The sequence below is a fragment of the Bombus vosnesenskii genome, unplaced genomic scaffold (assembly GCF_011952255.1).
Source record: "Bombus vosnesenskii isolate JDL3184/JDL3185 unplaced genomic scaffold, Bvos_JDL3184-5_v1.1 scf7180000016273, whole genome shotgun sequence".
Lineage (NCBI taxonomy): Eukaryota > Metazoa > Arthropoda > Insecta > Hymenoptera > Apidae > Bombus > Bombus vosnesenskii.
In genome coordinates, this window is record NW_022884342.1 from 1,677,562 (window position 1) to 1,698,957 (window position 21,396).

Consider the following 21,396-nt stretch of genomic DNA (forward strand, 5'->3'; position numbering starts at 1 on the left):
AGCCGAAAGACAAACGTTATCTACTTCGTCAAGGAGAGAATTGGAGGAGTCTGATATTCGAAATGGCTATCGCGCGAAGACGAAATATCGAAAGCTCTCGTTAACTCGGCGATAAGGATAGCGCGCGAATCAGGTGGAGAAACGGCGAGCTCGTTTCGCAAGGGGCCAATAACGTTCGCGAACGCTCTTCCAACCGCTTCGATTTCCGAAATGCCGGCAACCGACGAAACGGGGTTGGGAAGTACTTAAGTAATCTGCGTATCGATGATGGCTCGATGTCTGCACCCAGCTGCGAGCCTGTGTACCGGGTGTATCGATTCGACATCTCTGCATCTCTGCATCGAGCTAGTTGTGTCTGTCTGTACCATTTACCTACGAAACGTCGTAATAACTAATGCTTTGGGCTCGCGTGCACGATAAGAGAGATACGCATTCGCATAAAGACACGAACACGCGTGCACAGGCCCGTCGAACGTGCAAGTAAAACGAGTAGCAGCGCGAGCGAACCAGCTAGTTCGAGTTTAAATTTGAGTTCCAGAGAAACGATGCGAGAGCAATAGAATATGCATATTCCACCATATATGTATATAAAGCGTGCGCGCGCGCGTGTGTGTGTGTGTATGTGTGCGAGAGAGAGAGAGAGAGAGAGAAATGGGTGGACGAGGAGGAGGAGGAGGAGGAGGAGGAGGAGGAGGAGGAGAGAAGCAATCGCGGATGGGTTTCCACGGGATTGGTAATAGGCGGGTTTGCATTGGCGCATAATGACTGGAACGACTGGAGCGAACTGAATATCGCCTCTCTACGCCGTCGTATATGTTTATGGGACAGTCGATGATGTATTAACGTCAGGGATGCGGTCACAGGCAGCTAATCGGATGGTCGAACCGATCGTGTGAATTGTACTCGAACGTTCGATGTCGGGATGATGCGCTCATCAACGTGCCAATGATCTACCTTGTTATTATCCTATTGTGAAAAATGTGACGCTCTGTGAAAGCTCATTGGACCGAGCATTAATAGAGAGAGGGCTCGTGAAATATTACTAGCAATACGAAGCGATACGTTTCGCGGTAATTGAACGCAACCCTGCCGCGAGGCGGGATCCTCGGCGAGTTACTCCGTCGATGGAAAAAAAAATGGATTAACGTTCGATTTGTTTAATTCCGTTGAATATTTTGCCAGGAATGCGACCAACCAGTCCGGTTCCGCATTAGAACCGGCCAATTCGATTCCCGCGTTTTTCCGCCATTTTTCACGCTCTGTGTAACTCGACCGTTTCCGAGGGGGATTTTGACTATCCCCCTAAAAGTTGAGACATTCCAAAAAGAGGAAGGGAAACAACGGTAGTGAACGCCGAATGAGGAAAAAATTACGCGCGGTAATTGGCGGGGGATTGGTAATTGAAAATTGCAATGGTAGGTATGTTATCGTTCAATGAACTGCGAAGACTATTTCACCTCGGTTACGCTTCTCCTAACTTTGGCAAATATTTTAAAGTTTAATAGTTCGATTAAGCGAATACGAGGGCAAGAAGAATTCCCCCCGTGCCGGGAGCAACTGTTTGGCGAGTCTATATAACTCATACGGTATTCTCTTTTGGACAGCACGCTCAGAGCGAGCCGGAAAAGTTTCAAATTAAGCTTAGACTCCTTGGCGCTTTCGCGACTTTCCCGTAAAGTGATCTGCATAAAATGAAATCGAGATGGGAAGGAAAGCACCAGAAACCGATTAAAAATTTCCTTCATTCGTTTTACACGCTTAATCCTCTTTGCCCGCGATCAAGAAACGTGCGAAAAAAATCTGTTTTTCCACGTTTGTTAGTTATTATCGGTGCATAAAACGCGGGATTTACTGTTATTACAGCGTGCAAATATTTGAACGTTTCCTAGTAGAGATGAAAATACGCTGGTCTCGGCTGAAGGATTCTGATTGTTTGCGGACGAAGAACCGACTAAAAATCCTGTCGATATGGCAGAATCTATGTAATACCTCTGCATATACACGCAAGTTATTGATTTATTCCCCCCAAAAACCTAGTAATTTGTGCGTCTTCAAATAAAGCATCCTGACGAATCTCGAATATAAATTCTTTCAGCGTCGTTTCACGTCTGATACTGCCAGATTCGCAAACCTATTGAAACTGCTCCGCTAATCCACTCTCTCTGGTCCTCGCATCAGTCACCTGGCGCACATTTTCATTTTCAACGATCGAATCACGAATTTGAGAGCTCGTAAGGAACGATAATCACGCAACACGAACGATTAACCCCGAAGCAGTTAGGGTTGATAAACTTTTAACGCGGCGTAGCTGGTCGGCGTTAACGAAGTAAGCGATACGTAAGACGCTTTGCATCAGAAGCGAGCATCGGACGGTACCCGGGGGAAGGATCCGTACTTCTCGATACGGCTTCCTTTCCAAGATTTCCCCTCGAGCGGACCGAGAAAGTTTCAAATTGACCCTGGGTCGGTTTCACGGAACCCTCTTGCGTCACTTCCACTCGAGACTCGATCCGCTTCAAATAAACTCTAAATAGAGAAGACGAAGACTACTGTCGGAGGTCGAGAAGCAATGACAACCGAAGTGGGGCTAGGTAAGTGGGGGTGGCAGGAATGACAGAGGCAGAAAGAGAGGGAAAAGAGATAAAGAGAGAAAGGGAGAGAGAGTAAAAGAGAGAATAGGAGGATATAACGGTTTCCGTTGCGGGCTGAATTTCTCCATTAGCCACCCCATGTCTGAGCGGGCATGTGCGGTTCGCCTGCGTGCATGCACCATCTACGTATCTACGTATCTGCGAATTTGTGTCCGTGTTGCGTGTGTGCTCGCGTGCATTCACATAGATATGGCGACGTGCGCGTATTCGCCAAGCGTACACGCGGCCTCAGACACCCGCAAAGATGAACGGGGACACAAATCACCGACGCAGAGAGGGATAACATCGGTAGGTGGTTTCTCTCTCCCAGACACGTGCGTAATTGAATCGGTCATCATATTTCGGGCTGGAGATTCAGTGCGTACCTTGTACGTGATGTACACGCTACGCCGCATATCGCAAAGATATTCCTTTTTCCTCTGATGAATCGATGGGTGTTCGACATCGTCGCTTGACGGACTTTGGTTTCGACATGGATCCTTCGAAACCATACGAATTTGCACCATTATGTACCACGTTCCACCGAGCTTTCTTATATTTCTTACATTTGATTCGACTTGCGAGTTAGTTTGCTATACTTGTTAGAGAAGAGCCACTCAAGAAAATTCGGATTTCTTAGTAGAGACACTTGACCTGTGTGTGTATCCCGCCGAGAAAGGCTCCTGACGCGAACGAATCGCAGTCATTTCTGGAGATATTTCTTTCTGGAAATACCAGGGATATGGAGGATGTTTCTCTAGATGTCTGGTGATTGATAAAAAAATCCCTCACAGATGTGTATATCTGCTTCGTTCTTAGGAGAGTACACACATGTACGCACACGGGCCTACGTTTTTATAAATTCTACTAGACCGCGTCTTCTCAAACTTTCCCCCTTGAATATCCGATGCTGACAACGATTCCGGTACTCGATGTATCCCATGGAAAACCGAGTTTCTCTGATTTCACTGTACGTTTTCCGATGACAAACCAATAGAAGATGACATTCTTGAAAGTGTGTCTTCTTATTTTTTGCAGGAACAATGAAAGATTGTGTTCCCGACCGATCGCGCGTTGCAATGTTTCTCAAAACTCGTGTTATTATGTTGAACACAATATCACGAACAAACGACACCAGTTGCAATAACAAAGACGTACGGCGTACACTAATCACTCGTTTTCCTCTTATTCAGAGATAGTAGCAACGAATAGAAAAACGGCAAAAATGTAACGACTGCGCGGGGCACTACACGCGATCGTTAAAATGGGAATCGCTTAAATAAGCTCCTGGAAAATCTGTCGATACCTCGGCGTTCCGTTTTACACGCGAAAACGCTCGAACCACTCCAACAGCTCCGTACCGTTTATTTTACAAATACCAGCCACGCGAGAAGGTCGATATTTCGGTGGACATTGCTACGTAATATTTATTTAGTTCCCTGCCAATCCGTATACTCCGCGAAGCCGGATAAAACGCACACAAATTCGAGATTCGGAAACGCCAAACTATCCTTCGAATTACCTCGAAACCTATAATTTCTCGTATCACGGGACAAGCGGGCTAGGGAAAATCAGATTCGCTGGCGAGGTGTAGTCCGACAGAATGGAAGCGAAATATCGAAGAAATTCGCACGGAGGGCGCGAGAGGGCCAAACATTTTTTAAAGGTTCGCGTGACCAGGTGGGTCGATGGGGGTGGCATCGAAGCAGCAGAGGAAGAGGTGTAGGAATAACAGCGACGAGAAAAGGAGGAGGAAACGGAGGTAAAAGAAGGCAGAAGAGAATCGAGGAGGAGGTAGATTCAGTGGGTGAAAGGGGACACAGACAGAGGGAATACGAGAGAGAAAGAGGGTGTATGGGGTGAGTGGGGAGGTGGTCGACGTTGGTTCTAGGGCCGTAGGGAGCGCGTGCAAGGGAAGGCCGCGGATCGATTCAGCCGCTCGAGTCGAGTTGAGACTATGCTTCGGGGCTGTACTGTGCTGTGTGGCCTCTCTACGTATGCGCCGTATCTCCTCTTGCCCAAAGTCGTCTCTCTCTTCGGTGCGTCTGTGTGTTTCCGGTTCCGTGCACGTCCCTGTATAACTCCGGCTACGTGTACGATACCACACCGACATGTGTGTACCACACGTGCGGCGAAAGAGCAACGGAACTTAGGATTATTGGATGGGACGGGACAAAGAATCGCAGCCGCAAAAAGATTTCGAATTTTAATTTGTCGATTGTTGGCACTCGGGCAACCCACGTTGCCGACTGGCCGCCAGATCGAAACGGCAGATCTTCTCTCCATGGAAAATTAAGAAAGCTCTAAATAGATTTGGATTAGGTAAGGGATTAGGTAGAGTAAATACTCTGCTGGGGAGAATTTATTCTTACACATGTAGTTAAGTGTTTTACGTTTGTCAGACTGATAATCTCACTAATCGTCTCTGCTCTCTGTTTCGAGCTCCAGTTTAAGGAAACGATCAAATAGTCAGTTTTGTTGTTTTGTACCGTACACGTAACCAGTAGATTAGGATGTCCGAATTAGGAGCGCGTCAACAATAGGTATGAATCTTTATTTAGATACGAACACGGATATCCGGAGCGGATAATGAAGACAAGGATTAGAGAGAGAAAGTAGAATACGCGCGCACGCGCGCGCGCGAAAGAGAGAGAGAGAGAGAGAGAGCAAAAGAGAAAGGAAGAGAGAAAGCAGGTAGGAGGATAGAGCTGCAAAAAAATCCTATTCTTTAACCCCTATTGGATTTAATCGGGTTTAATTGAGTTCCATCGAATTCCAATCGGTTGCGTTTAACTTTTCGAACGGGTCAGTCCGCGCAATACCGGACGTTGTACTGTTCGCGATCTTACACCGATTCTGGTTCGAACCGGCGAAAAAATGAAAATATTCCATCGGTGTAAGTTTGCCGGTGTATCCAAATCCGCGAGCGCTTCCATTGTGGGAAGAGGGTGGGATGGGGCGGCGGGGGAGGGGGTTAAAAGGGTATGAGAAAAGTGAAGTGAAAAAAAGAATCGTGCGGAGCGCGGTGGGGACCATTTATCGCGAGTGAGGAGGATCGGTAGACCGAGCAAAAAGGAAGAAAGAAGGTGCTGGTAAAAAATCTCGCCCTTCGGCTTTTATAGAGCTTAATTCGCCGCCATTAAGTTTTAATTGGCCGCGTTTAATCGATCCACCGTTTTAATGTCCCTTGTAACCGCCCCGAATATATACGGGTTCGCGGTAACCATAAACCCATATATATCGTGCGAGTAACGATCAACAGTATCAATTTGTATTGCTATAAAATCGCATCGAAATACGTAACACCGTTCCTGCTCTACTTTGATCTTTCATTTTTTCCCAATTGATGCAAAGCTTCTTGCATTTCTTCGAAAGAATATTTAACAAGCCTGTTGGTATACGCTGACATAACGACAGAATTAAACAGAACAGTTCATTAAATGGAAGTGACGTGAAAAAGGATAGTTGAGTCAGAAAAGTCATTGAGAGTACACTGTAGGAAGCGCTATTAACTCCTACGTAAAAGTTATAGTCTTTTAGTAATCACATCCTTAAGTTAGTACCGTATTTATTGAAACATTATACGTCCCATCATTACTTGCTCATTAACGGGCCGTTTTCTCTTCCAAATTGTTCTTTTTAAACGACTTTTTGAACGACTATAAGGAAGAATTCAACGGAACTACTAGAGATTGCAAATTCTAGATACGATCGAACGTCTAGGAATCGCGATGCGATCAACGATCCCACGAAACCCAAAATACCTCAGACAGACGCCAGTTTACGTATTTATGCGTTTCCTAACATCGGCTCGACTTATGGCCACGTTTCTAACAGCTCGATGAAGCGAAACACGAATAACAGAGGAGAGGAGCGGAGTATCGTGGCGATTTCTAACGCGAGGAGATCGCTGTTGGAACGAATCGCAGAGAATCGTGGCGTGGCATGACACGCAGACTAGGCAGAGAGAAACGAGCGCGTGAGATAAAGAGGAGAGAGAGATACACGGACACAGGGAAACAGAGGCACGATCTCTCGCCTCCGTAAGCGCTTCTGTCAACTGTATGTTCGCCGCTGGCTTCGCGGTGCATCCGCATTGCTCACGCGCTGCAGGGCCCCTTCATACCTCGAGTTGCAGCCACGACGCGCAACCGTGTGTTCGCGGTACATGCCGTTTGTCACCATTCAAGACGCTGACGTCGAATACCGAGCGAGTTTCACCCCAACACGACGTCAGGATTCTCCGTCAGCTGCTCCGCGAACATCGCCTAGAAAGACCTCGATACGCTACTCTGTTCACGATATTTTCGATTTCGATCGACCAGTCGCACGACGACCATTTCACGGATTTATATAACGCGGTGCACCTCGGTTAACCGCAGACCGCTGCCACCCTGCACCCTGCACCCGCCCGGAGGATTGCGTTTCCGGTGCAAAAAGTAATTAATCCTGCAAGATGTTTAGTTTCTTAACGACGGCGACAGATCGTTACCGCGGTCGAGAACGATACGTAAGGAGTAGCGAAAATCTAACCGAATAGGCAGTGGTTGCTGAAATTACGCAAAGTTTCTAATTCATACTATTCTTAGTATTCTAGGGTTACATTTAGGTTACCGACAACTTCATCGACAATGTTTTCATCAACACAATTTCGCTGACACGGAGTTCGCCGACGATGGACATCGCCTTTTCCCATTAATTATTATACTTATCGTTTACTATCGTTGATTATGTATATCTTTATCTACATTCGCTCCTGTTTCTTTCTGAAATCTATGCTTTTAATATTTTCTATGGCTCCGACAGAACTCACTTCTTATGACTAGTCGATGGAAAACATAATTCACAAACAGTAGTAAACATACTTGTATGTGTATTAGAGAATTACGTATCTATATGCATTATGATGTAAACGCGACCAAGAGGCAGACTCTCTGAACCCGAACGAAATCTAATCTTATTTTAAATAGTAATGAATGTGGATGAAATTAGAACATTTGATTGGCTATACATAATCCCGAATAAAACCTTCGCAAAACAATTCAGGGTGATGATCTCGACGATATATTAAAAAATTATGGAAATCGGAGGTAACTAATTGTTTGTGAATACACGTTTACAGGATGTATCAATGATTTTTCTACTCATCATTTAGTTGCACTTCAACAAAAGTGTGATCGTCTAAAGCGTAAACAGCATAATTGGAAGTTTGCTATTTCTAAATGATCTTCTAACGTCACATTACACATCAGACGTACGCGTCTAACGCTTATAGGAAATACTATCATAAAACTACTAGGACTCAACTTTCATCTAGTCGTTAAAAAAGAGTATAACGTAGTTCCTCTGTCTGCCTCAACAACGATGATACCGTCGTGTTCACCTAGATCAAAGTATGCATGAAGGCGTCTCGCGTCACACCACAGCGATGAGAGAAGCTCGGTAAATCAGTGGTGTGGAGTAACGCGAACAAAAGCTACTTTGACTGGTCACCGGTGGCCTCCCAATTCCTGGCTAAACTATTTAAAAACAGTAGCAGTTGGTACTTTGTCCCGTGGATATACTTGAAAGTGCGGCGAGACAAAGGATACCACTGATCCAATAGAGTCCTTCTGCCGGCCAATCTGCGCAACTACTCGTTATCTTGCAAAATCAACGAGATTATCCTTTAACAGGGCTCGGCCATCTGTGCACTGTCCTAGGCTAACGGCGATTCGTCCGTATAAGGCTACCGCTTGATCGTCTCTAGCTTTGGAACGTGGCGGATTAACGATAGCTGCACGCGAGATCCGATAACGCCGTTCATGTTATAATTATCGTTCCGCTCAGTCGAATTATTCATACCGCGGGCAAAATTTCTAGGGACTTCCATACGAAAGTGGCGACACTAGGTTTCAATAGCTAAAACTTGCGTGAGCCGTTTGTCCAACCGTTCGTAGTAATCGAATTTTTGAATAGTCGTGATGGAAATTGTGGCAACCGGCAGTCTTCTACCAATAATATTTCCAATAACTATCCTCCATAACTAAATCTACTTTCCAATAACTATTAGTACCCTCCTTCCTTTTTCCTCTTGTTTCGTGCTTAACGTCGTATACACGATATAAGAGCATCCCGAGGCGCCAGAATTTCCATTTTCAATCTCTGCAGGACCATTTATTTCTCAATATCGTTTCCTCAAACCACAATGTTAGCCCGTCCCATTAATAATAACAATAACAATAATTCCACCCGTATATACGTCCAGGACCTTGAAACGCAGTGCGATTTCAATTAGGCGATCGTATCTTTGTTCATCGGTATGCCAGTGTTTCGTAACTTGACGGCGTCCAGCCGGACGATATCCGAATCGAGTACGTATCCGTTGCAGGTTGCGTTGCCATTGCCCTGGCAACAGGACCACGGAGCACGTCCGTCATATGCAATAACGTTAAGATAACGCAAGCTTTATAGTGGTACGTATCTGCTGTGTATCGTGGCACGCAACTCGCGCAACTGTCTCGTGATTTCTATGATAACGCGATGCCATGGCCGACGTGGCGCGGCGACCTGCCAGGCGATTACATTTTTTCAAACTTGCCAAACGAAACGACAACCGGTTCCCGGGTTATTGTCTGTAAACCGCGAATCCATGGTCGGAAGCGAGAATTTGCAAAACCGTGGCCGCGTTTCCGGCCACGACTGCTTGAAACACGATGGTAAAACTCTTGTAAATACCTGTCTCACGATACACCGATTTGCACTGCGGCGATCCGTGCTGTATCTCGCTCTCTCTCTCTTTCTCGCAACACGCACTCTGGTGTCCCTCGTGCCGGATGCCGCAACTACACTGAAACAGAAATATTACGGGGGTCGCGTGAAAAATGCCATTCCGCTCCTACCAGCCGGAAGCAACGCGTATGCTAGTGGCAATAACGAAACAGCTTAAAAAGTGGCCTCGCTGACGGTGTGTCTACTTAACCAACTTAATAAACGTAACGTGCGCAACGCTTGGTGAATGGGCCTGAACGCTCTTTTATGTCGCACTGTGGCTTTGTGTCCGGGTGTCGTTTTGTCGCGCGGCTCGCATTCACCGCGGTAACAAGCTGTAAGCAGTCGACTAAACTAGTCCTATTGAGATACTTGAAAAGTAATCTAGCAGAGATTGACCCTGTTGCTTGCTCGCTATTCGTAAGCGTTCGTTGCGCTCACTGGCTCCATGCCCCGCGCGTTCTTGCATAATGGTTTCTTCGTGGGAACAATATTGTTCTATTTTCAGCCTGTACATTTTCTGCATCGGGAGGACGCGTACATAGATCGAGAGATTCGTTAAAAAGATAAACGATGCGTGATCGGTCGAATAGCCTGCCAAATTAAATGTGAACGAGTACGAAGGGATTTTCTTCTTTTTTTTTTTTTTTTTTTAATTTGAAACAATAACTCTAGGTAGTAAATTAAAGAGTATCGAACGAAAGTAAATGAAAACCGTTAAAACGAAACGTAGAGATCAAAGTCTGAAAACGAAGCGAGGAAAACGATAGGCGAGGGGAAAATCCTCGAGAGGAGAGATTCGCCGAGGCGAGAGGGTATACAAATCCGTGCGACGAAAATCCATTCTTCGCGGAAGCGTCATCTTGGCGTTTCTCGGCTGAGCGAACAGTGGATTCACCAGAGATACGTTTAACGCGTCCCTTAATGGCTCGTTACTATCAATGCCACCGCAATCCGTATCGGAGACCAACTTGGCAGCCGCGTTTCCCTCATTGTGCCATCGGTAATGCGTCCTCCCTCCGGTCCCTCGCACAAACGAGGCCTCAACCTCTGCACTTCGATAAGGATGACGCTTGCACCGGAGACAGAATCGAAAGCCTAATAGCGTGTGTGAACAATGGACGCGCGTCGTCATCAGTACGACTATCGCAGAAAGTAAATTGCTGCTGCGACCACCAACCGGCGTGTCTTTGCCGATTCAATACCCTAAGACGTTGCTGATTTTCACCTCCTGTTATCTCTAACTAATCACCTTTCCTGACTGAGAGCTTCCATGCGATTCGCGTTAAAATTTCTTGCAGTTTCACAATTATTACGTTCTACAGGCCGACGGCTTCATGTTATAGCAACGGTTTTACGTTTCATCTAAAGGAGCAACGCCAAAGCTTCGTTCTAAATTTAAAAGTCAGGGCTCGTTTAGTCATTTAGCGAATTACAAATTCTTAAAACGCTATGCGATCTGAAAAGGGAAGGAAGAACCTAACACACCCTGGAACATCTCTATATCCGTCAAATTCAATTACGTGTATTTCCCTTCCTGCGTATCAAAGACGGTTTATTTCCTTTGAGAGGACTCATCCCTCATCGGCAGGGCACGCTGCCAGCCAGGCATTAAGAAGATGAAAACCGGTCAGCTATTATGGCTAGAAACGAAGCTGCGCAATTGTAAGTAAAACAAACTCTCAGTCGGAAGGGTGAAACACACCCCTGGCGGTAGCAATAATAATCGTCGCGTGGCGAAAGGGGTGCCGCTCTGCGTTCGTAGCCCTGTTTCGACTAGGTCGCCGTTATTAATACCTAGAGAACGAAACAATTTCGTAACGTAGCCTGGCTTATTATAATCCTCGCCCTTATACGTTCTGTATATACGAATCTTCCTCTTGGCTCGTCGTAACCCCTTTTCGCACGGGCGTACCACCCGTGATCCGTCCCTACCCTCGCGTACTCTTCTTTTCTTTTTCCTGTCCCCATGACACCAAGGATTACGCGCGTTCCACCGTTCAGGTCGCCGAATTATTTTGCCTGGCAGCAACCCAGGGGTTCCGTTTCTCGGCTCAGCGAGCTAACAGGAATGTTCATTTCACGCAGCTCGGCGATCACGACAGTTTTTTAGGGACAACTGCGTGCTTTTAATCCGGCACGAAGCATCGAATTTCCCGCCCCTCTTGCGCTGAACGACGCCGGATGGATACTAGTTTGCAAATCGGCGACCGGACAGAAACGAGTAGAAAAATTCGGAGGAATATGTATATTTCTAAGGTGTGAAAACAGATCTTATCTCACTGATTTTGACGGTGAAACACGTTTATGGAACAAGTAATAATTTATATTCGCTTCCAGTCTACTTCACGATCTTGGAAAATTCCGATCGCTAGCTATGCTCGTTAAACGAATTAATTGTTTTACCACGGAATTTCGGGACCAGTGCAAACAAGACCAGCTGTGTCGAGCGGTTAATTAAATTATTTCATTATTAATCGTCTATTACCATGACCGACCGTCCGGTCCAATAAAATCGCGCCCAGCCAAAAACAGATTAAGTGGTTGATTGCTACTATATAATTAACGAACTAATTAAATGGAGGATTACAATGTGCTGTTTATTGAGATTATTTCGGTTCTGCGGCTTAAACTGTATTTATAAAACGACCTCGACTCAATTTTCTAGAACGCTCGCTTAATGTTCTTCCTATATGCTATAATCACCACTATACGCATACATAAGTACTTGCACATTCTACAAAACAACTTTGAATTTCGAGAAATTTAAATATATCCAGGAAGATTTAAATAATAACTAAATTGAAGTATACATACTTTATATATAATATTTAAATAGTATTATATACATATATAAGTGAAAGTTCTGAAAACGGCATGACAAAGGTATTCATGAGTGGATCGGCTAAGTGAAAATCGAAGCGACATAGGTTAATTCGATGAAAATCATCGCGATGAAGGGACGCCAATTTGGTGGTCGGCCGAACCGTCGAAGGTACTCGGATTTTCGCGATACTTGTCGCTTATCTTCACCCGTATCACAGGGGACATATCGGCTGGCAATCCATTAGCGTAGATCCCACGCGTGACCACGGACGAGATCGTGTGGTCGGACCAGGAATCATGGCTTGATCTAGAATCCTGGACGTTCTGGTTTCTGGCGTGGCCAGTCATCCCTTTGCCATGGACTCACTGTTCAAATATTTAAGGCGCGGAAGTGCAATACGCATCGGCGTATTAAAAATCAACTATACGGCGCATTAAATGCAGAAAAACGAAATTTCAGCCACTGACTTTTTCACGAGCTTTCGCGCAATAGTAGAGCTCCAACTATTGAAATTAATGACGCCCCGTTTTGAAAGTAGACGGACAATTCTTTATAAGATATTTAATATTACGATGCCATCTATATTTTCGCAAATGACTAACTGTAACGATGAAATCCGCATTGTATTCTGTGAATCCCTTCGAAGGTGGAAGTGATATAGTAAGCGGCTGGAAAACAGGTCAGTAGTTAAAATTGACAAACTTTGGCAATGCAAACAGGTAGTAAGTTCAGGCATTTTCAAATAAATGTCTAGAGCTTCGTTGATGGTAGTATAACGTCAATTCACAATCAGACGTCAAATCACAATCTTTCCTTGTAAAGAGAAACGTTTATAACTGATTTCTTAGCTCCGAATTAATATTCTGAAAATTCTGATCGTACGACTCAGCTTAAACTATCAACGCTGTTAGAAATTGATACATAACAACCGATACAGTTGTGTACGTCTGTTAGTCGCGTCTAAGTCGATTGGTTACTCTGTGTGACATAATGATTTTACTTTAGAACCTCACTATACATAGCTTCGACATACGATGATACCAATTACAACAACATATTAAAGCGATTCGATACAAAAGAGATCCAATCGCAATCAATCAAATACCACAAGCAACCATACATTTTGTCTACTCAACCGTTCGACGTTGGATCTACGGAAATTAGCGATTCGTGGTTGTCGGAAAATTTCAACGAGAAACGCTCCCTTGAAGAATCGATCGGTTTGAAAACGAACGAGCAACCGGCTTCCGATAGCATTCATCGCCCGTCACCGCACACTCGTCGGAGATACGAGTGTCGGCAAGTTTCGCTGACCCCCGGAATTTTCCTAGACAGACCTAAAGCCATCAAGCCCGAATGCCTGCCTCTGGCCTCTTCCGCAAGACCCTCCGCTCTCGTGTACAGTTGAGCTTCCATGGATTTGCCCGAGAATGTTTACCTAGTAGACCGAAGTCGAAGAGAGATGAAGGATTAGAGACGGGTAGTAAGGTGTCGGTCGGTTAACCCGACAAGTCAGTGTGAAACTCGAAGTCGACGAAGAGAGGGGAGACGAGTGATCCAGTCAGCAGATGTGAGAGTTCACCGATACTAAATTACGTGATATTATGATAACGAAGAGAAATTTCGCTGTGTAAGTACGCAGCTCGTACAAACGGGACTATCGGAATGATGTAACCAGAATTGCTACGCGCCCTGATGTAACGAGAGAAATGTCGAAACTTTCGAACGAGTTTATCCTTAAAATAGAACGAATCGATCAATTTGTATAACGATTTGATTTCTGTTTCCTTTTGCTGCACATAAATTCTCGTGTACCAACGATAGTAAACGAACCAATCGTAATAATCGTAATAATCGAACGTGATAATTCTTAGCCACGTTCGAGATCTGTGATTCTCTTACTTATTGCATTCTGCAGGATTCTATTCGGAATATTAGTTAACTAAGTTTACTCGGTACACTAAAGGTAATGAGTCAGGCGGCTGTTGAACGAACGGAAAGACCAAGTTTGGTTGATGCTCGACTGACCTCCAGAAATCAATGTGCAAGTCCAACTTAGCAAACAGGATTTTCATTCGGGTATCGTCGAATTTGAAAATTGGGGATTTTGAGGCGGCCTGCTTGAAGTTTGTACATTAATCTTTTTCCTTTTACTTCACTCAGTTTCTTTCTTCTTTATTCGTCTCGCAAGAAGACACCTACCAGAGTTCTAAGTGGCGATTATTTCGATTAAATGTACGCGGACCGGCTACAATCTCATAGAAACAGCAACGAATTTTGAGATATTGGTTTGCGACCCTACGCTCAAGATCCTACTCTGCGTCTTGCTCAGATGTGTTCAAGTGTGCGACACTGAATTGCATTCAGATATAATTACCGATGCTTCAGCGAACATCGCGCGCCATTAGTTACAGACGCCAACGCGAGCAATAAATTACCATGATAAACAGCAGACTGATTCATCATATTTATTCGTAGCTAGTTGCAGCATTACCGTTAATTTACGTCGCTCGACAATAATCTTCTTAAGCCATCTCGCCTCTTCGCTCGACGATATTTTAATTATAATCGATGATTCTAAAGAGAGATACGATAGGAAGATGAGAAACTCGAAAGTACCATACGTGCAGAATTTTATTTATTTCCGCGCTTACTATACTTACGCATGCCATTTGCTCCTATAGCTCTAAATTTGAATATAGTGGCGGCGTTTTGGACCGATATACCATTCGCTCAAGACGAAATATCTGCGAGACAAGAAGAGTATGGCTGATTCCAGACTGTCGGTAGATTCTATCCGAGAAATCGGTACGAGACTATGGTCGGCTTACAAGGGTGTTTCGTCGAGCAGGTGCGGATTTTGGCTTGCGGAACCCAACAGAGGTGTGCGACGCTTACACCAACGCCCGGCTACGCCCCTCCGCCTGCCCGACTAGCCACGTAGCCCGCTATATGGTCCATGGCGAATCCCACGGGATAAAACCACCCCGTGGTAGTCCGGACCAACTTCGTACATGTGGCTACCATGGATCCTCCTTCGTCTGGATCCATTCCTCTCTTCGTTCTACTCAACCGCTGGCCTGACCAGCGTTTCAGCTTCTTCCTAGCTCCTACACCCATCTACCAGATTCAGCCAGACACCCCCGCATCGACGAACAAACACCCCGGGGTGCGGACTTCCTGAATATTTTATTTACTCCCCGATGCCGCGTCCTTTCGCGACTTTCTTTTTGCCCAACGCCCTCTCACCCTCTCCATCCCCGTTCGTCTTTTTCCTTTCTTGTGTCTTTTCGCCTTTCTTCTGCGGTTGAAACTCATCATCGATGCTCCTTGGCCCCCTTCTCTCCCATCTTTGCTTTTCTTTGTCCTCTTAACGCTTTGTCCTTTCCCCCCTCCATCACTCCGAGGGCTCTCCACAACCCCTCCCCCCTTCTCGATCCGATTTTTCTTCGACGGTTGTTTTTACTGTCGACTCATTATCGATGCGTTCCACTATCCGCGACCCTTCCTACCTCTCCTTGGACTTTTCTACCCTTGCAATCCCTCTGTTTTATCCCAACGGTTTAGCGGATCACGAGGTGGCTTTGTTTTACGCTCCAAAGGGAAATTTATTATTCGTTGCCTTTTCGGACGCGCGACTTTTTCGCCTTCTCTTTATCTCCTATCTACTTCTTGTGCGCCTCTCGAGCTATCGATGCCTCGCGCTCCTTATCGATTCTCCTTTCTGCTCCGACTTCCTCTCTCTAGCTTCTGCCCGTGCCTCGCCCTCGACGCTGCTTTTCTCCCTCCGCCTCTTTTTGCCCTTAATCGCGCGAATTTATCTTGGTTAGAACGTCTCTGGAACCCGGTCTTTGCTCCTTTCCCCCCGCTAGCTCGTTCCCCGCTAGCACACACCGACTCAGGTGTGTAACACGATTCTAGGCGCGCGCGCGCGTATCGTGCTTGTGTGTCCAAGTGCTCGCGAGCGTGAGGATACGAAGCACACGGGCTACCTTGTAACGATCCGGCGCAAAACTGTCTGTGACCCATGGCCGCCGATTTTCTCGTGACTTCCGGCGAATAGATGCGATAATGTCCTCCTTTTACGACCGCAATGCCCGTTGATTCGTTTAATTATTCGATCGGTTCTAGCCGACCGTTATAGAATCCCAACGCCGTTTTACTCTACAATTTCCGAGCGGAAATGCTCCGGAGAGTTTTCCTAGTTGTCGACCGGACGTCCGCCGCCGGAATATCGAATTCGATGGAGAATTTACGAGAGCATCCCCTCCTGACAAATCGCTCCAACAGTCGTGGAAATTTTCTCAGAGACTAAATATGGATTTTCCGGAAGTGTTCGTTTATTCGATGAAAAGGGTCCGCGACCAATGCAATTTTTAGCAAAAAGGAATACTATGATCCAGACGGATGGTATTCTCAGTGGACCTATCTATCACCGGCCCCGGCAACTACTCGGAATTATATGCTGCTAGCGGTAGAAATAATTCAAAGGACCTCGGCGCTCCTATTCCTGACCGTTAACCATTTGCCAAAGGCGCAAGTAAATAATCAAATATGTAGCGGGCGAATTGCGGGAGCAAGCCAGGTGCAAAATAAATCCCTCGAGATCGTATATCACTTTTCATTCAACGTTGTACCTTCGTTAGCCGGGGTCGAGAGGGTCTCTTAGCGCGATACGGCATGGATACGCATACTTATGTGTGTGCATACTTCCGTTCAGAAGTATTACAACACCTGCTGGTGTCATACGAAACGTGATAATTAACCTAGATTATCAACGAAATAGTTACAGGTGGAATTCTGTTTACACGAACTGTATTTAGATGAACGAAATAATAGTAGTGCCTGATTAACTGAACCTCCATTTTTCCATATATATTCAAATACATATGTGCAACAGTATATGTTTTAACATTCAATCCTTGTTAAAGAATGTTAGATTGTTGAATGTGACTCCGAATGTCACTACACGAGGCGGTTATCCGATATTTTAGTTCCAACCCTCTCTATATCGAGAACAGGCACAAATATGAGGGTGTACAAACCCTCGGCTCGCTTTCGCCACGGCTCCTTCGTTAATTTTGCAACGTGCTTTCTTTCGTATGCATCGTGTTCAGCCAATCGGATGTCGGCCGTGTCCTGACAGTACGCACCTACGTGCCAGAAACGCGACACGGTGTACGTTGTATCGGCTCTAATCCGCGACGAGAACGGCCAGCGATTTCGTAGGGAATTAATCGATCGGGAGGGGCAAATTCCTGCGTAGGTATTAAAGGATTTCCCCCATGGTTCCTGATAATTCGATTGTACTCCCCCGTATTTACAAGGCTAACTCGCTCGCAGTTTCGACGAACGGCCGAACAAAATGAATCAAATCCACAGTAAATTCCAGGTTACATCCGGCCGAAAAAATGGATGCTCCATTACCGAACGATGTGGCTAGTAACGAAGCTCCGTTTATCGTATGAAAATGTAATTTTGAATATAATATATCACCATTACCACCGAAACGTGTTAATCCAACTTTCTTCTCAAAATGATATATCCAACTTCTTCGAATTTAACATTTTCTTCATTAACATGTTCACTGTGTATGACACGTATTCGATTCGTCACGTACTACTAAATTATCTATGATCTAGACTTAGATGTGGCATATGAACTGAAAATCGCGGCATTATGGAAAATTATTTCATAATAGTCCATAAAATCTCACGATATGAAGACAGATTTTGAATGAAAATTTGTTGTTAGCATGCGGCATTGCAGGAAATGGAAATCTGATCCGCTGCGAACGTCTCAAGTAGGCCAAGTATTCTAAGCAAGTGAGAGCGTAAACTCGCCTGTTTAGTCGTTTTGAATTTATCGGTCGAAAAGCGATCAACGAGATCGCTTCTTTGTTCGTTAATCGAGCGTCGAGACAACCAAGCTGTGCAGCCAGTCTTCGTTCCCAATGTCTGAGGGCGGATTTTGCGTGGCGATCGATAATCGAGGGGCCACTAACGGCCACAAAAGAAGCTCAATTTGTAAGGCAGAGAGTATCAGACGCGGCGCGGGATCGGAGCCCGTCGGAAATCGGTACTTTATCCGCTTTGGGGCCTTCGGCATCAGAAAAGCACGAAAGACAGTAATTGCTTTTTCCCGGGGTACAAAGAAAATATTGTCGCTGTCGAGGGCAAAGCGCGGTTGATGGCATAAATTTAGCATAAAAAAAATAGACGGTAATCGCCTTATCTCCTGGGGGTCCGGTACAACGCGGAGTTCACCAAGATTTTTCGTCCGACACGCCGTTGGTTACGCGTCCACACTACGGCTAGTTAACTTGTTTACGTAGCCAAATACATGATAATGTGTAGTAACACGATGAATGAATATGTAACGTCGCAGCAGACCAACTTTAAACTCACACCGCTAACAGGAATCAAACGTACGACAGCAATGTGGAACGCAAACTGCAGATTTCATTACGAAACTTCGATTCCTCGGACGTTTCATGTCGCGCTTCTACGCTTGTTACACGAAAATGATTATTACCTACAATAACACAAATAATTGTTATTCCAACATTTTAGTCTTTACTTCGCCTCAACTATAAAAGCTAAACAAATGTTCCTTGTTACTCCTAGAAACTGTTTATTGAAGCAATGGACACTGCTTCGATCGTATTAACGATTAAGCGTTGTACATGACTTAAATATAAATTATTCGACAAACGTCCATCGACTATCGATGTTGTTGGAAGAATTCTGAGGAGAGGAGTGAGGAGAGAAGGTGAGGAGATCGGTACGAAAGAACCAGTAAATTTCTTTTAATAATTTCATAGGTCGCAGTAGTAACGGTCTCGTGACAAAAACGGATTAAGCGAGTACTCTGTGGATGGAAACGAGCGTGAGAATTGTTGAAAAGAGAGAACGATCCGACGCTTTCCGTGACGACCCGTGGCGAGTAAGGAAAAATGACGTTTGCGTGGTTTCCTGGTGAAAAAAATGGCCAGTCGTCGAGTACGCGACCGAAAGTGCTCGAATAATAGGCTTAAGTTATTAAAAGCAGCGAGTCATCAGGTGCCAATATCGTCGAAGCGGCTTTTACTCCGCACAACGAGTCTAAATCGTGTAGCTGACTTACGCGAATGCATTACGGCGAACGCATACTTTCGAGCTTGGGAAAAACCACAATGCTTTGCGTTTTTCAACTGTTTTCTATACTGGTATATCACTACTATGCTGCCATTTTAGCCACCCCAGAGACTACTCCATAGGCGACGCGACGATAAGAAGTATAGGCCACAAGTATCACAACGTTGTATTTACAACATTGTGTACTATACGTAACGTGGCATATGAAATGACCCGCTGCAATTACGAATTAATTATTCACTAGGCGTACACTGTATAATTAATAAGCTCGTATAGTATATTGTTTGTTATCGTGCGTTTACAATGCACACACCATGGCAATGCGTTATTACTGCTGTTGTATGGTGTATCGCGCCATGGTGTACCGGCGGCAACAAAATTCAATCGGTATTTTGCTGTTGATAGATGCCATTTCTTGTAATCGATACCATAAGATTTTCTGTATTTCTCGTCTCGAACATCGATATTAACTGCAGCACGGACAACTGGATTCTAGTGAAAATATCTGATAATGAAAAATTACTCGACATTCAAATTTCATGGGTACCTCTATATCGAGATTTGTGCATCAATGTTAAAGATGTAAGTTTTAAAATTAGTTATATACTTGTTGGATAATCGTAATAACACTTTAAACAGAACCTTATATAATCATGGTATTAAAAGCTATAAGACCAAATGAGTTTCCGTTAGGTCGATTTTAATCTTACAAATGTACATACGGTATGATATATTTTTGAAAGTAATGAAATGACACGTATAAAATGGAATAAAGGAGGAATAAAAGGAATTATTACGTCGAAACTAACTCAACTTTGTCGGTTAACAGGTTAAACAAAAATCAAGTGTAATTTGGTAATATTCGCCCAACTTCAACTTCCATTCCACCTATCAAACGTGACTAAAATGCATCGTCGATCGATGCATCATTTATTTCGGAACAATTAGATTATACGCTGCTGCGTTGCTTCTAATACACATACAGTTCCGGCAGACAGGGATAAAGACGTTTGCATTTACCTCTTGAAAGAATCACTCGACCATCGAGGCAAACCACGACGAATCGATCGACTGGCCTCGTTCGCGAAGCATGCAGAAAAGAAATCACCATAAACAAGTTTATCTCTGATAACGACGGAAATTAATGTCGTTCTTCGAATAAACGGCGCTAAATCGCGGCTATCGTTTCTCCACATAGCCGGTGTACGACAAACGCACAAACAAACGGGTCAAAGAAACTTCCATGATTCGCGCGACGATATTCCTTAATCTCGTGAGCCGTTTCATTTATCACATCGAGTCGCGAGCCGTTATACGCCAACGAAAGAGCGTACGCGCGTTCGCGCGAGGCAACCGATCCCTTGATTTACTAGCTTTTCCACGCGAACTGCAGTGCAGTTGTAAATACACGGCCCGTAATAAATAACGGGAAGAAACGCAACGTACAATAGGAAAATGGTGGAATCAGTTGCGCTCGCGCGCTACCTTTACCAACGCGCGACGATAAATCGTTAGATGGAAGCAGCAGACCACGTTAGGCGAGCGCCAAGGAATCGTGACTATAAATCTCGTTTTTGATAATTGCGACGAATGCTATAGAAGCACGGTTCTATTGATAAATCATTTCGTACAGTATCAGAAAATAAAGGGCTGTGTAAAGAATGACATGCTTTCTTTTTTTTTTTTTTTTTTTTTTTTTACAGATACATCTCTTCTTCTTCTTTCAATTTTATACGGGACTTAATTTCGCGAGTATATCAGGTATCAACGAATTCACGGGAAACAATTCCAATTCTATAAACGAATTCTGTAGCGAAACATCGAATTCGAATGGTTACTTTATCCCGCGAACAGGCGATACAATTTCGATCTCGCGTTCTTTCCCGACGTGTCGCATCTTGAAATATGCATCGCGGGATAAGCCGCAGGTGCGTTCGCAGCTATACCTGTGATACGTTTGGTGAGACACGGGACCGTGATAAATCCGCCTTTATTGGAAAGGAGCACGCACAACCGCTGTTTGTTCTCATCGACTATGAAAGTAACGCGCAAT

General features: G+C 44.8%; 1 protein-coding gene across 2 annotated transcripts in view; it reads right to left on the reverse strand.

The window, feature by feature from the left end:
• LOC117242304 overlaps positions 1-21,396 on the reverse strand; it is a 252,371-nt gene that overhangs the window by 188,999 nt on the left and 41,976 nt on the right. Inside the window, exon 2 of one of the 2 annotated variants that reach the window (XM_033508845.1) lies at positions 9,348-9,459. The exons of the other annotated variant lie outside the window; for it this stretch is intronic. The gene's annotated coding sequence lies outside the window, so the exon portion shown is untranslated. The remainder of the gene's footprint in view (positions 1-9,347; positions 9,460-21,396) is intronic. 2 annotated transcript variants of the gene reach the window in all.